The sequence below is a fragment of the Sorex fumeus genome, unplaced genomic scaffold, assembly GCF_029834395.1.
Source record: "Sorex fumeus unplaced genomic scaffold, SorFum_2.1 ptg000125l, whole genome shotgun sequence".
In the NCBI taxonomy this organism is placed as follows: Eukaryota; Metazoa; Chordata; class Mammalia; order Eulipotyphla; family Soricidae; genus Sorex; species Sorex fumeus.
Window position 1 is genome coordinate 1,519,379 of NW_026606182.1, and position 13,483 is coordinate 1,532,861.

Consider the following 13,483-nt stretch of genomic DNA (forward strand, 5'->3'; position numbering starts at 1 on the left):
GAGAGAGAAACGCGTCCAGAGGGAACGCGGGCTTCTCCGAGGGTGGAGAGAGCGCCAAGTGGCCTCTCGAGCTGGTTCTTATAGATCCTTATGACTCAGAATGTTCTGGAATCTCCTTGGGGCTGGATCGCTGGAGTCAACCGGATTGAAAGGGGGTTCGAGAATCATCTGACTTGGAATGTCCTGGAATCTCCTTGGGGCTGGGTCACTGGAGTCAACCGGATTGAAAGGGGGGTTCTCGGAAAGGAGGAATTTCATGGGGAGGAGGCCCATATCTTCAGGGTCTGGGGATGGTCTTATCAAGTCCTTATTCTCTGTCTCCACAGGGTGGGTTGGTCCTAGAATTCTTCTATGAGACTTTGTTTCATTGCAGAGAGCCTTTCCCTATCTACCTGCCTACATTAGAGACAGTTCCAGGGGTCTCCAGCATTGATGGTCTGGGGCCACCAGGGCTGTGCTGTGTGCACACCGTGAATCCAGCTAGGCATAAACCCTCTCACCTTTCTTTCACATTCCTCCTTTTCTGCCTGTTCTGGGTTTCTAATATCAATCTCCCTCACAGGTGAAAATGTATCTGCTCTAATATCTACTTTTTGCTCTGCTACTTTCAGCTGGAAAGCCTGCCCATCTCTGGGCCTCAGTTTCCCCACCTGTAAATTGGAGATGATAAGTTGTGGGTACTGGGAAAGCGGAAATAAGTATGTGTGAAAAGTCCTCTTACCAGTCGGATGAACTTGGAATGGCTATTTGATTGCTTTAAACCTGCTTACTCATCTGTTAAATGAAAATGTTAATAGCATCATCTGTCTCTATAAATTCTCAATCTGTTCATCTTCCAGTTTTCCTAATTTAAAAAAAAAAACAGGTATCACTGACACATGACATTAGATTAGTTTCAGGGGTACAACATAATGAGTCAATATTTGTGTACCTTGCAAAATGATCATAATAACAGCTGTCACTTCACATGGTTATAAGAATTTATCTTCCTTTTTTCTTTCTTCATTTCTTTCTGTTTTTTGGACACACCCATCATTGCTCAGGGCTTACTCTTGGCTCGGTGCTCAGAGATCGTTTCTGTCAGCTATGTGCAAAGCAAGAGCCCTCCCCACTGTACCATCTCTCCAGCCCTCTTTCTTTCTTTCTTTCTTTCTTTCTTTCTTTCTTTCTTTCTTTTCTTTCTTTCGGTGGCGAGGGGTGCTAGATCTGGCTGTGATGGAAGCTTATTCCTGGCCCTGCACATGGGCTCACTCCTGGTGCGGCTCAGAGGAACACTTGGGGTGCTGGGGGTCAAATCCAGGATGACCATGAGCAAGTCCAGACTTCTCTGTACTAGCTTTTCTCTGGCCACACTCTCCCTGGGATGCCTTGCGGCCTCTCAACCCATCTCCCAGGTGTGTCCTCCAAAGCACTTCCGTCAGGAGCCAGGAAGCTGGCTCTAGGCTGGAGCATAGGCTTGTCATGCTTGAGACCCCGATTTGATCCCCCATTACTGTAGAGTCCCTTGAGAACTGCTGTGTGGCCTTGCATGAGTGGCCTCCTTTTGGGAATGATTTTGATGATGCTCAGGGCTTCCTCCTGGTTCTGTGCTCAGGGAGCACTCTGGCCCAAACAAGTTCATTTTGTTTTTCTTTTTTGGGTCACACCCAGTGATGCTCAGGGGTCACTCCTGGCTTTGCACTCAGGAATTACTCCTGATGGTGTTCAGGGGACCCTGTGGAATGCTGGGAATTGAACCTGGGTTGGTCACGTGCCAGGCAAATGCTCTACTCACTGTGTTATCGCTCCAGCCCCAAACAAGGTCATTTTCTACAGAGATCAAAGTTGGGCACTTAAGGGGGACATGAATGGGGTGTGCCGGAGCAGGAGGGGTCTGCTTTGAGCTAGAAACCCCACCTTTGCTAGGGTGCTCTTCTGTGCTTCCTAAAAGCGGGAGGAAACAAGGGTCCCCCCCGAGGGGGTGGTAGCGGAGGGTGTGAGAATCAAATGATGCATGGAAGGGTCTGCACTAGTGCAAGGCATAGGACTTGGGGCTGGATCGCTGGAGTGTTGGGCAGCGGCCGGCGGCACCCTGGGGCCCCGAGATACGTATTGCTAAGCTGCTCGGGTCCCGACCCTTGCTCTGAGCAGCTCACGGTTTGCAGGACTCGACCTCCGATCCCTCCCGCCGGGGCGGACGGCGGGCCTGGTAGTGGACACAGAGTCCGCGCGAGACCCTGGCCTGGGGCCAGTCCAGCGCCCGCCCTGGCCTGTGCTGCCCACCCGGTCCCCGTGCTCAGCAGCCCCGGCATGTCCCCCACAGTGAATGGGGAGCAGCCTTGTGTCCAGCCCTTCTGGCGAGGACCAGCAAGTCCCAGAAGAGTGGAGAGCTGTGGCCCTTTGGGGAATCAAAAGCCTGACATCTCTTCAGGTGGCGTTTTGTGAGAGTTGCCGGCTGGGACATACGCCAGACTGCCAATGTCTGATGGGGTCTGGCTGGGGTGAATCCAGGTTTATCTGGGGAGCAGGCATGGAAGTGCAGAGCAGAAGGGGAGCCTGGAAGTCAGAGAACCTGGATTTGTGAGCGGGGACTTCGTCATCCCCATTCCTAGGCAAGGCCCTTGTCCCGCTGTCCACCTTAGTATTTCTTTTTCCCTTCTTTGTATTATTATAGAAAGCTGTTTTTGCTTTTTGTACCACACCCAGTGATGCTCCTGGCAGGCTCAGGGGACTCGATGGGGCGCCAGGGATCGAACCCAGGTTGTCCACGGGCCACGCACGTGCCCTTTCCGCTGTGCTATCGCTCCAGCCCATAGCACAGAAATGTGGCCAAGAAACTGGTGTTTCTGCAGAAATTGGGGGAGGCCCCATTTAGTTTGGCGGCAGGCTCCTGGCCGTTGGGTGATGCACAGGGGTTCCTCCTGGCTCTGCACTCAGGAATTACTCCTGGCGGTGCTCGGGGGAGCATATGGGATGCTGGGAATCGAACCCGGGTCGGCCGCGTGCAAGGCAAATGCCCTCCCCACTGTGCTATCATTCCAGGCCCGTTGTGAGTTTGTCTACATTAGTCACAGCTCCGTTGCTTTGGGGAAGGGGGTGGGCTGGCGTTTTCCCTTTAACACAGAGAGTGGCAGCTGACATATACAATGGCTGCTGCAATCAGTGATTCAAACAACTTGTTTCAAGGGCCACACATATGGGCACTTCTTGTCTCCACCGCCCACTTCCTGCCCCCGAGTCCTGACCAGACTTGTCCATTCGCTCTGTTCTCGCAACTTCCTGATTGACCATTGATTCATCTTTTGTTCCGCTCCGAGAATGAGTCACTCAGGGGTCCTGCTCCAAATTTCCACTTCAGTATTATTTGGGGTGGGGGTGGGGGTGGTGTGTGGGGGTGCACACTTGACAGTGCTCAGGGGCCCCTTCCTGGTGGTACTTGGAGGAAAATAAGGCACTTGCATCAACCCTGGGGCAATTGCATGCCAAGCCTATGCTCCCATCCTCTGAGCCTCGGCCCAGCCTCATGGATAAGTGCTCCTTCTCCTTCAAATTTTTGGGGAGCATGGGGGGATGTAGGGAGGGAAACAGGTAGTTCTGGGGGTTACTCCCAGCTCTGGCTTCAAGGCATGGGGGCAGGGCATGTGATGCCAAGGATCAAACCCGGGGAACCAGTGTACAAAGCACACATTTTTTTTTGCTTTTTGGGTCACACCGGCGATGCACAGGGGTTACTCCTGGCTCATTCATTCAGAAATTACTCCTGGCAGTGCTTGGGAGACCATATGGGATGCTGGGTATCGAATCCTGGTCGGCCGCGTGCAAGGCAAATGCCCTAGCCGCTGTGCTATCGTCAGCTCCAACACTTTGAACCTTATCCCCAGCCCCAGAGTTGTTTGTTATATTTTCTAAAAATTGTCTTTTTGAGGGAGAGTGATAGTACACTGGGGAGGGTGTTTGCCTTGCACACAGCCCACTGAGGTTGGATCCCGGCATCCCATAGGGTCCCCTGAGCACCGCCAGGAGTAATTCCTGAGTGCAGAGCCAGGAGGAACCCCTGAGCATCGCCGGGTGTGACCCAAAAAGCCAAACAAATAAACAAATCTTTTCGGGCCAAGCCCAGTGGTGCTCGGGAGCAATTCCAGGGAATGAATCTGGGCTTCCTTTACGCCCAATGTTCTCTCCAGCCCTCTGAGCTATCTCTGACGCCTCCAACTCTTCTCCCAGCTGATGCTGTTTGCCCTGCCCCTGTCAAGGATCTGTCTCCGAGACCTTGAACCTCATGAACTGTCCTTCAGGGAGAGGGGCTGGTCAGTGGCATTCTGGCCTGCTGGATGTGGTAGTTCTCGCATATTGATTGAAGGAGTTTCTGAGTATGGGTCAGGCTGATGAGCTTGGTTCAAGGGACCTCCCCCATGTCAGGTTCACTCAGCTGGCTTCACCCCCTGACAGGACTTCTTAGCCCACCCACAGGTTCACAGATGCCTTGTCCAGAGAAGACTGAGGCTCAGGGAGGGGAAAGGTCATGCCCAAGGTCACTGGGATGCAAACACAGGGACGCCTGATTGGCCCCCAAGCTGGCCCTCACACGTCTCCAAATCCCCCATAGAGACACCATGCCCCCCCCCCCCCCCCGCCCCGTCCAAGCTTAGAACAAGGCACAATATTTTCAGTCTTGGCTCTTTTGTTTTTTTGCTTGCACAATAGCACAGCGGTAGGGCATTTGCCTTGCGCGCGGCCCACCCGGGTTCGATGCCTCTGCCCCCTCTCAAAGAGCCTGGAAAGCTACTGAGAGTATCTCGCCCGCACGGCAAAGCCTGGCAAGCTACCTGTGACGTATTCAATATGTCAAAAACAGTAACAACAAGTCTCACAATTTGTTGTGAGATGTTACTGGTGCCAACTCGAGCAAATCGATGAACAACAGGAGGATAGTACTACAGTGCTACAGTGTTTGTTTTTATTTTGGGACCCCACTTGGAAATGCTCAGAGGTTACTCCTGGCTCTGCACTCAGGGATCATTCCTGGCAGCGTTGGGGGGAGGCGGACCTATCTGGGATGCTGGGGATCGAACTCGGGTAGATGCCAGGCAAACGGCCACCTCACTGTATAATCCCTCTGACCTGATTTTCAGTCTCCGCTTTATCCCAGGTAATAAGAATATATTTTGGACCAGAGTGGATAGTACAGAGGGGAGGGCATTTGTCTTGCACACGGCCAACCTGGGTTCGATCCCTGGCATCCCTTAGAGTTCCCCAAGCACTGCCAGGAGTAATTCCTGAATTCAGAGCCAGGAGTAACCCCTGTGCATTGCTGGGTGTGACCCAAAAAGAAAAGGAAAAAAAATTTGTTGTGGAGAAATGAAAAGTTTGAGAAAACATAGCCCTTGAGCTGCCTGGGACTAGTATTATGTAATTTCAGCTAGATCCACCCGGAACGCTTTCTGAAACCCAAAGAATTCGGTTAATGAGGCCCCGGAGGGTAGTTCCTGGTTTGGGGGGGGGTCTTGGCAATGCAGAGCTTCTTCCTCCCATTTTCCAGATGAGGAAGACTGAGGTCCAGGATTCACTTGGGCAGCGTGGCAGTCTCGCAGGGGGCGCCTTTCTCATCCGTTTGCAGCACACGCTGGTAGGAAGGGACGCCTTTGAGTCAGCTGCCCACTCCCGCAGCAGATGCGTAAAAATAGACAATCTGGAAAGAGCGAAGACCCCATGGAAGGCTCCGAGGGGGGCCCGGAAACAAAGGGGAGGTGCGCCAAGTGCTGCTGTCATCCTGTGCTGGTGTCCCGTGCCACCAGCTGGATGGATGCACGCACAGCCGCTGCCACCACCACCGGATCCGTTCTCAGAATAGAGGGACCTGTGGCACCCTCCACCCCACTTCCTGCCTGCCGCGGGCCACGGGCCAAGTGCTGAGCCACCCACTTCTCTGCCGGGGCCCGAGATAGATCCGGACTCCGCAGCCCGGAGACGAGACAAAATAGATCCCCTTGTCCTTGGGAGCCGTGGAGGATGGTCTGGGACGGCTGGACTGGGGCCATGCTGTGCCCCGGGTCCCTCCTGTGGCCCTTCCTGGATCTTCCATAGGCTGCAGGGGGTAGGGTCTGGGCACCAAGGAGAACCGCGAGGGTTTGAGCCCCTCACCCCCCTTGTCTGGATCTGGCTGTGCAGTGGTGGGCTCGGTGGTGGCCCTCTCTGGACCCCTGGGTTCCTTTCTGTAGCTCATACACTTTTTTCTTTCCTCTCTCTGTGCTGTGTATCTGGGACCCACTAACTCACAGGTAGGAGCACCGTTCAAGGAGAACTCCAGGAGGCAGGTGATATATATATATATATATTCGTTTTTTAGGAGTGATAGCACAGCAGTAGGGCGTTTGCCTTGCACGCAGCCAGCCCAGCCCAGCCGGGTTCGATTCCTCCACCCCTCTCGAAGAGCCCGGGAAGCTACCGAGAGTATCTCGCCCACACAGCAGAGCCTGGGAAGCTACCCGTGACGTATGCAAAATGCCAAACACAACAAAATGGAGACATTACTGGGCCCACTTGCGCAAATCGATGAACAACAGGAGGACAGTGACAGTGACAGGTCACACCCAGCGATGCACAGGGGTTACTCCTGACTTATGCACTCAGGAATTACTCCTGGCGGTGCTCAGGGGACCATATGGGATGCTGGGAATCGAACTCGGGTCGGCTACGTGCAAGGCAAACGCCCTCCCCGCTGTGCTATCACTCCAGCCCCCACAGGTGATCTTTTAAGGGGTCTTCTGGGGACCATAGGTTGTCTTGACCACGCCAGTAGGCATCGGTGGAGGCAACCTGCTTGGGACTGAACCTTTGAGTTACTGCACACTCCCTTGCTTTGGGGAAGTCGTGCGCTTGTCAGTGCCTCGATGTTCTCCTCTGTAAAAAGGGCAGAACCCGCATCTGTATGCGGCGAGGGTCAAGGAAACCTTCGGTCTTTTTCTTTTTCCTTTTTGATTTTGAGCCACACTCAGAGGTACTCGGGGCTTGTTCCTGGCTCTGTGCTCAATGACCATTCCTGGTTGTCTTCAGGGATCATACAGGGGTGTCAGAGATCGAACCCGGGTCAGCTGTATGCAAGGCAAGTGCACTGTCTGCTGTACTATCACTCTGGTTCTGAAATCAAGCGTTTTTTTTTTTTTGGTTTTGTTTTGTTGGCTTTTTGGGTCACACCAGCAATGCGCAGGGGTTCCTCCTGGCTCTGCACTCAAGAATCACCCCTGGCGGTGCTCAGGGGACCATATGGAATGCTGGGAATCAAACCTGGGTCGGCTGCATGCAAGGCAAACACCCTACCCACTGTGCTATCGCTCCAGTCCCCTGGAATCAAACGTTCTTGCACCTTTTTTAAAACACCCGTGAACCAGAGTGAAGAGGAGAAACGTTTCCTAGACCGGCTGCCACGCAATTAATGTCCTCGGGAGGAAGGGGCAGCTGAATCACAGATCCGCTGCCGGACTGGGGGATGCTTTTTTTCAGCATCGGTCTGGACTGTAGGTTGAAGAGTAGGGTCTTATGTACTGTGTGATGAACAGGTGCCTGCAGGTTACAGAAACCTCAGGGTGGTAAGGGGCTGGGGTGGGGCTTGTCACCAGGAAGGATGATTCCAAGGACAACTGCAGGTCATTGAACCCAGGGCTCTAAGAGACCAGCTTTGCTTAGTAGACAGAGTCGAAGGGGAAACTGCCTAGGGCCAGTCCAGAGGTTGCCATACCCACGGTGCCCAGAGAGAGGAACCTGGAATAAACACATAGAAAAACAAATGTCTTTCTTTCTTTCTTTCTTTCTTTCTTTCTTTCTTTCTTTCTTCCTTCCTTCCTTCCTTCCTTCCTCTTTCTCTCTTTCTTTATTTCTTTTCTTCCTTCCTTCCTTCCTTCCTTCCTTCCTTCCCCTCTCTCTCCTTTCTTTCTTTCTTTCTTTCTTTCTTCCTTCCTTCCTTCCTTCCTCTTTCTCTCTTTCTTTATTTCTTTTCTTCCTTCCTTCCTTCCTTCCTTCCTTCCTTCCTTCCTTCCTTCCCCTCTCTCTCCTTTCTTTCTTTCTTTCTTTCTTTCTTTCTTTCTTTCTTTCTCTCTTCTCTCTTCTTTCTTTCTTTCTTTCTTTCTTTCTTTCGTTCTTTCTTTCTTTCTTCTCTCTTTCTCTCTTTCTTTCTCTCTTTTTTTTCTTCACTTTTTGATTCATACCCGGTGATGCACGCAGCCGATCCAGGTTCAATTCCTCCGCCCCTCTCAGAGAGCCCGGCAAGCTACCGAGAGTATACCGCCCACACGGCAGAGCCTGGCAATCTCCCCGTGGTGTATTTGATCTGCCAAAACCAGTAACAAGTCTCACAATGGAGACATTACTGGTGCCTGCGCGAGCAAATCGATGAACAACGGGAGGACAGTGCTACTGTGCTACCCAGTGATGCTCAGGGATTACTCCTGGCTCTGCACTCAGGAGTTATTCCTGGCAGCGCTCAGGGGACCCTGTGGGAATGCCGGGGAGCAAATCCGGGTTGGCCGCCTATGAGGCAAATGCCCTCCCCACGGTACCATTTTCCTGGCCCCAAGGAAAAGCCAATTTCATATGAAAGCGTCCAGATTGGGGGGCTTGTGTTAAGTCCTAGCAGTACCGAGCTGACCTCCCCTTACTTTTCCACACTCCCCGTTCGTTTCTCCCTATCGTCTCCTGCTTGCCCTTGCCTGGGTTGGCTGCCCGGCTCTCCCAGGACCTGCAGAGCTACGCAGCGATGCAGGAGGAGAAAGAGCCATAACTCAGCCCCAGGGCAGTCAGGAGCCACTTCCCAAGGGAGGCCAAGTCCCAGCTGCAGCAACCCCCCCACCCCCACCCCGGGGACGGACGCGGCCCAAGGACGGAGCCCAGAGGTCACGGAGGCACAGCGGGCGGGCTCTGGGCCATGCACCCGGCTTCTGGCCTCCTCCACGGTCACCGAGCCAGAACGAGGCCTGCCCGCCTGAGAACAGTGGTGGGGACTCAGCTGGGTTTGCCCTCCAGGATTTTGAACTTGATGGCCATCTCGGCCACTGCCCCGATCAAGGCCCCCTGGGTCCTTGCTTCTCTGTTTCATCCTCTGCAAAGCGGGGATGAAGGGTTCTGACCTCACAGGGGCGAGCTGGGGAGGAAGTGTGACCAAAGAGGGAGCACTTCCGGATCATGTTCAGGAGGCCACTCTCTAGACAGGGAAGGGTCCTGCTGAGGGTCGAGAAAGCGGCCGCTGCTCCCAGGAGATTGGATCCCATCTGGTCCACAGCGACCTTGGAGGGGACCTGTCCCCCACCTGCCTTCCATCGTCCCCCCGTGGGAGCGCCCGTGGCCTCCTCCCAGCTGGGCTCAGGGAGGGGCTGCTTAGGGATCCTCTGACCTTGACTGTCAAAGAGCCCAGGCATGCCCTTTCTTCCAGAAGTTTCCAAGTCAAAGACGCTGCTTTAAGTGGGGGGCTTAGGAGGAAGTAAGGAAGCATGCTTTTCCTGGGGGGAAACAAGAGGAAGATGTCAACGAATCTTTTCTTTCCTCCCAGACCCCTCAGGGAATTCTTGATAATTCTCTTCCAGTAGTTGGAAGCGTCAGGGCCAGGGAGAAGTGGGGTGGGCTGTCCCGCCCTTGGCGGGGCATTGTGGGGGCTGGGAGCTGTGGTCCTGGACTCGGGGCTTGGCTTTCTCTCCTATTCATTGAGCATGTCTTTGGGGGAAAATTTCACACTTCCCTGAACCTCAATGTCCTCATTTGCAAAATGGGCTGCTTCTAAGTAGCGGTTTAGTTTGTGGGAATTAAATGAGATCATATGGTTCAGCGCAGCGAGAAAGCCAGGAAGTGCCACTTATTAGGCTCGTTCGAAAGAGTCCGAGTGACCGAACATCCTGTTTGTACCCCCTACAACGAGGTTGTGCTTTTCTTCTCTCCACGAGACGAGACAGGCACTTTAACTTGGGGGTGAGGGAGTGGGGGTCGTGTACAGGGCCTAGCCCCCCGGCCCTCCTTGTAGAGAAGACCGGCCAGGGCAGGGCGCTCTGCTCAAGGTCATGCAGTTCGAGAATAGCTGAACCAAGTTCAGTTTTCTTAGACAAAAAAAAAAGAGCAACACTGTGCATAGGGCCAGGCCAGATAGACCCCCTGGGCTCACCCGTGACCCCTTCCTGGAGACATCATTCAGAGCGTGACTTCTAACTCTCCTCATACCCGGGCCACTTCCTGGGGACAGATAAATTTCTCCCGTTTCTGTGGCTTCAACAGGCTTTTCCGAGCACTTGAGGACCCCTGTTCTCCAGAAAAAAAAATAATAATAATAATTTGTGTCTTCTAAGTTCTGGCCACAGGGTGGCGCTGCTGCTCAAGTCGTGTAATGTCATGGCTAGTATCAGGAACAGCATCAATTAAACTCTTTATCAATTAATTTCCTTACCCATTAAACTCCTACTATGTGCACACCTGGTGTCCACGGAGGGGAGGGCTTCAGTGACTCATTGATGATATCCTGACAGAAACACCAGCAATAACGACACCGGTCTGGGTTGTCATAGTGGACAAATCTCATTTCATTTGCAAAGCAATTCTTGACAGAAGATGGGGTGGGCCACATGCTGTGGGAAATAGCAGCTGAGATAGAGAAGGGACCACCAAGCGAAGGATGCTTGGAGGCCTCGCTTGGGATGGGAGATGAGTGCTGAAACATGAATGGCCGCTTATTGCCTATATAGACTGAACATGATGGCCACTTACTGCCTGTATTGCAAACCATAACACCCAAAAGGAGAGAGAGAGAGAGTAAGAGGGAATGTCCCTGCCACAGAGGCGGGGGGATGGGGTGGGGGTGACGGGAGGGATACGGAGAACATTAGTGGTAGAGAATGGGCACTGGTGGAGGGATGGGTACTCGATCATTGTATGACTGAAACAAAATCAAGAAAGTGTGTAAGTCTATAATTCTATCTCACGGTGTTTCATTAAAAAAATTTAAAAATACATAAAAATTAAAAAAAAGATGGGGTGGGTCTTTCTACCTCCTTTCCACTTGAGGAGGAAATATGGAGGCATGGAGAGGGGAAAGGACTTGAGTTAACGTGCAGAGTAGGGGGCTAGGGGTCAGTTATTTTTTTGGGGGGGGTCACACCCGGCTATGCACAGGAGTTACTCCTGGTTCACGCACTCAGGTATTACTCCTGGCGGTGCTTGGGGGACCATATGGGATGCTGGGAATCGAACCCAGGTTGGCCACATGCAAGGCAAATGCCCTAACCGCTATACTATCACTCCAGGCCCAACTAGGGGTCAATTCTTAATGGGTCACGTGTGTGTTTGTGTGTGTGTGTGTGTGTGTGTGTGTGTTTTGAATGGGGTAGACCAGTTGTCTCTCCCTAGAAGCTATGACCTGCCTTTCTATCCCCAGGCTCAGCGCCTAGTGGGGGAGGGCGGGGAGGGGGCTGCCTCAGTGCTCTGTGTTGGAGGGTGAGGAGAGGGGCTCCCCTGGTAGTCATTCACGCTCCCCAGAGCTGCAGTGCCCTGGAGCCTCTGCGTCCTCCAGCCCAGCTCTCGGAGGCTCTGTGTGTGTGCGCGCGCGCGCGCGTGCACTCAGGCTGAGAGCCGCAGCCTCTGGCCTGGAGCTGGTGGCAGCGTCCAGCCGCAGAGAGGTCGAGGCTCCCCCCGCGAGGCCGGGCCCGGAGTGACTCACCAGAATGTGAGGGCTGCCAGGTGGCGGGGCGGCCAGCAGTGATTCATTCCTTCATTCATTCCTGTATTCATTCAACAAACGCTTCCTCCGCACTCGTGCAGTGTGTGGACGAGGGTGAAGGGGGCATGAAGGATGCAGTTCCTGGGGGGGGGGGGCCTTCAGGGCTCAGAGGCAGCTGACAACAGCTAAGTCCGGGTGGCTCCCAAGTCTGGACTAAGAGCTCTGAGTGGGGGGCGCGTGGGGGGGGGGAGGGGCACAGTGGGGGAGGGGCCAAGCCAGGAGACACAGAGAGGGCAGCCCTGGCCTCTGGGTCTCCAAGGATAAGCCGAGGCTGCGGATTAACGGGAGTAGGAGTGGTGCAGGAGCATCTGCCAAGAGATGGGTGAGAGCACCCAGGATGACCTCGGATCTCTCCCCAGGGTCAGTGGTGAACTGTGTCCCCTGGGAGCTCAGGGCAGGTTTTTCAAATGTCCCCTCGTCCTCCTGCCAGGAGCTGGGCTGAGCTCCGAGGTCTGAGACTGGACGCAGGGGTTACTCAGTGTGGGGGGATGTTGACAAGACAGTGGAAACCTCGGGAGTCTTCACACTCTTGATGTTTGTGGGGTTTTGTTTTTGCTTTTTGTCCACATTCCTGGCTCTGCATGCAGGAATTACTCCCGGCGGTGCTCAGGGGACCGTATGGGATCAAACCCGGGTCAGCCTGTGAAAGGCAAACACCCTCCCCTCTGGACTATTGATCTAGCCCCAATCCTGATCTCTCTCTCTCTCTCTCTCTCTTGCTTACTGAGTCACACCCAGCGATGGAAAGGGGTTACTCCTGGCTCTGCACTCAGGAATTACTCCTGGCAGGGGTCAGGGGACCCTATGAGATGCAGGGGATGGAACCTGGGTTAGCCTGTGCAAGAAAAACGCCCTCCCCTCTGGATTATTGCTCCAGCCCCAATCCTGACCTTCTCTCTCTCTCTCTCTCTCTCTCTCTCTCTCTCTCTCTCTCTCTCTCTCTCTCTCTGTCTCTCTCTCTGTCTCTCTCTCTGTCTCTGTCTCTCTCGCTTATTGAGTCACACCTAGCGATGCTCAGGGGTTACTCCTAGATCTGCACTCAGGAATTACTCCTGGTGGGGCTCAGGGGACCCTATGGGATGCTGGGGATTGAACCTGGGTTGGCCACATGCAAGGCAAACACCATCCCACTGGACTGTCGCTCTAGTCCCCCTGTTTGTGACTCTCATACCAAGTATTGAACAGTGTCCACTGCTCAACCTCTCCCCAAAGACGCCCCAACCTCAGTTCTGGGGAACAGGATCTGAATAGCACAGAGGAGAACAAGGAGAGGACGGCCACCTGTTTCCAGAGTTTTCTGACCACCGACTGACCATGAGTTTCTGGAAGCAAACCTGAGCCAGCTGTTAGAGCACCTAGCACCTTGCCCACTAGGCAGTTTCTCCGGTTCTTCCTTTATTTATTATTTTTTTGGGGGGGAAGATTCCTAGTTTTATTTATTTATTTATTTTGCTTTTTTTTGGTCACATCCGGTGATGCTCAGGGGTTACTCCTGGCTCTGCACTCAGAAATTACTCCTGGCAGTGCTCGGGGGACCCTATGGGTTGCTGGGAACCGAACCTGGGTCAGTTGCGCGCAAGGTTAACGCCCTACCCGCTGTGCTATTGCTCCAGCCCCAGATTTTTGGTTTTTTTTTTTTTTTGCTTTTTAGGTCACTTTTTAGGTTACTCCTGGCTCTGCACTCAGGAATCACCCCTGGTGGTACTCAGGGGACCATATGGGATGCTGGGAATCGAACCCAGGTTGGCCGAGTGCAAG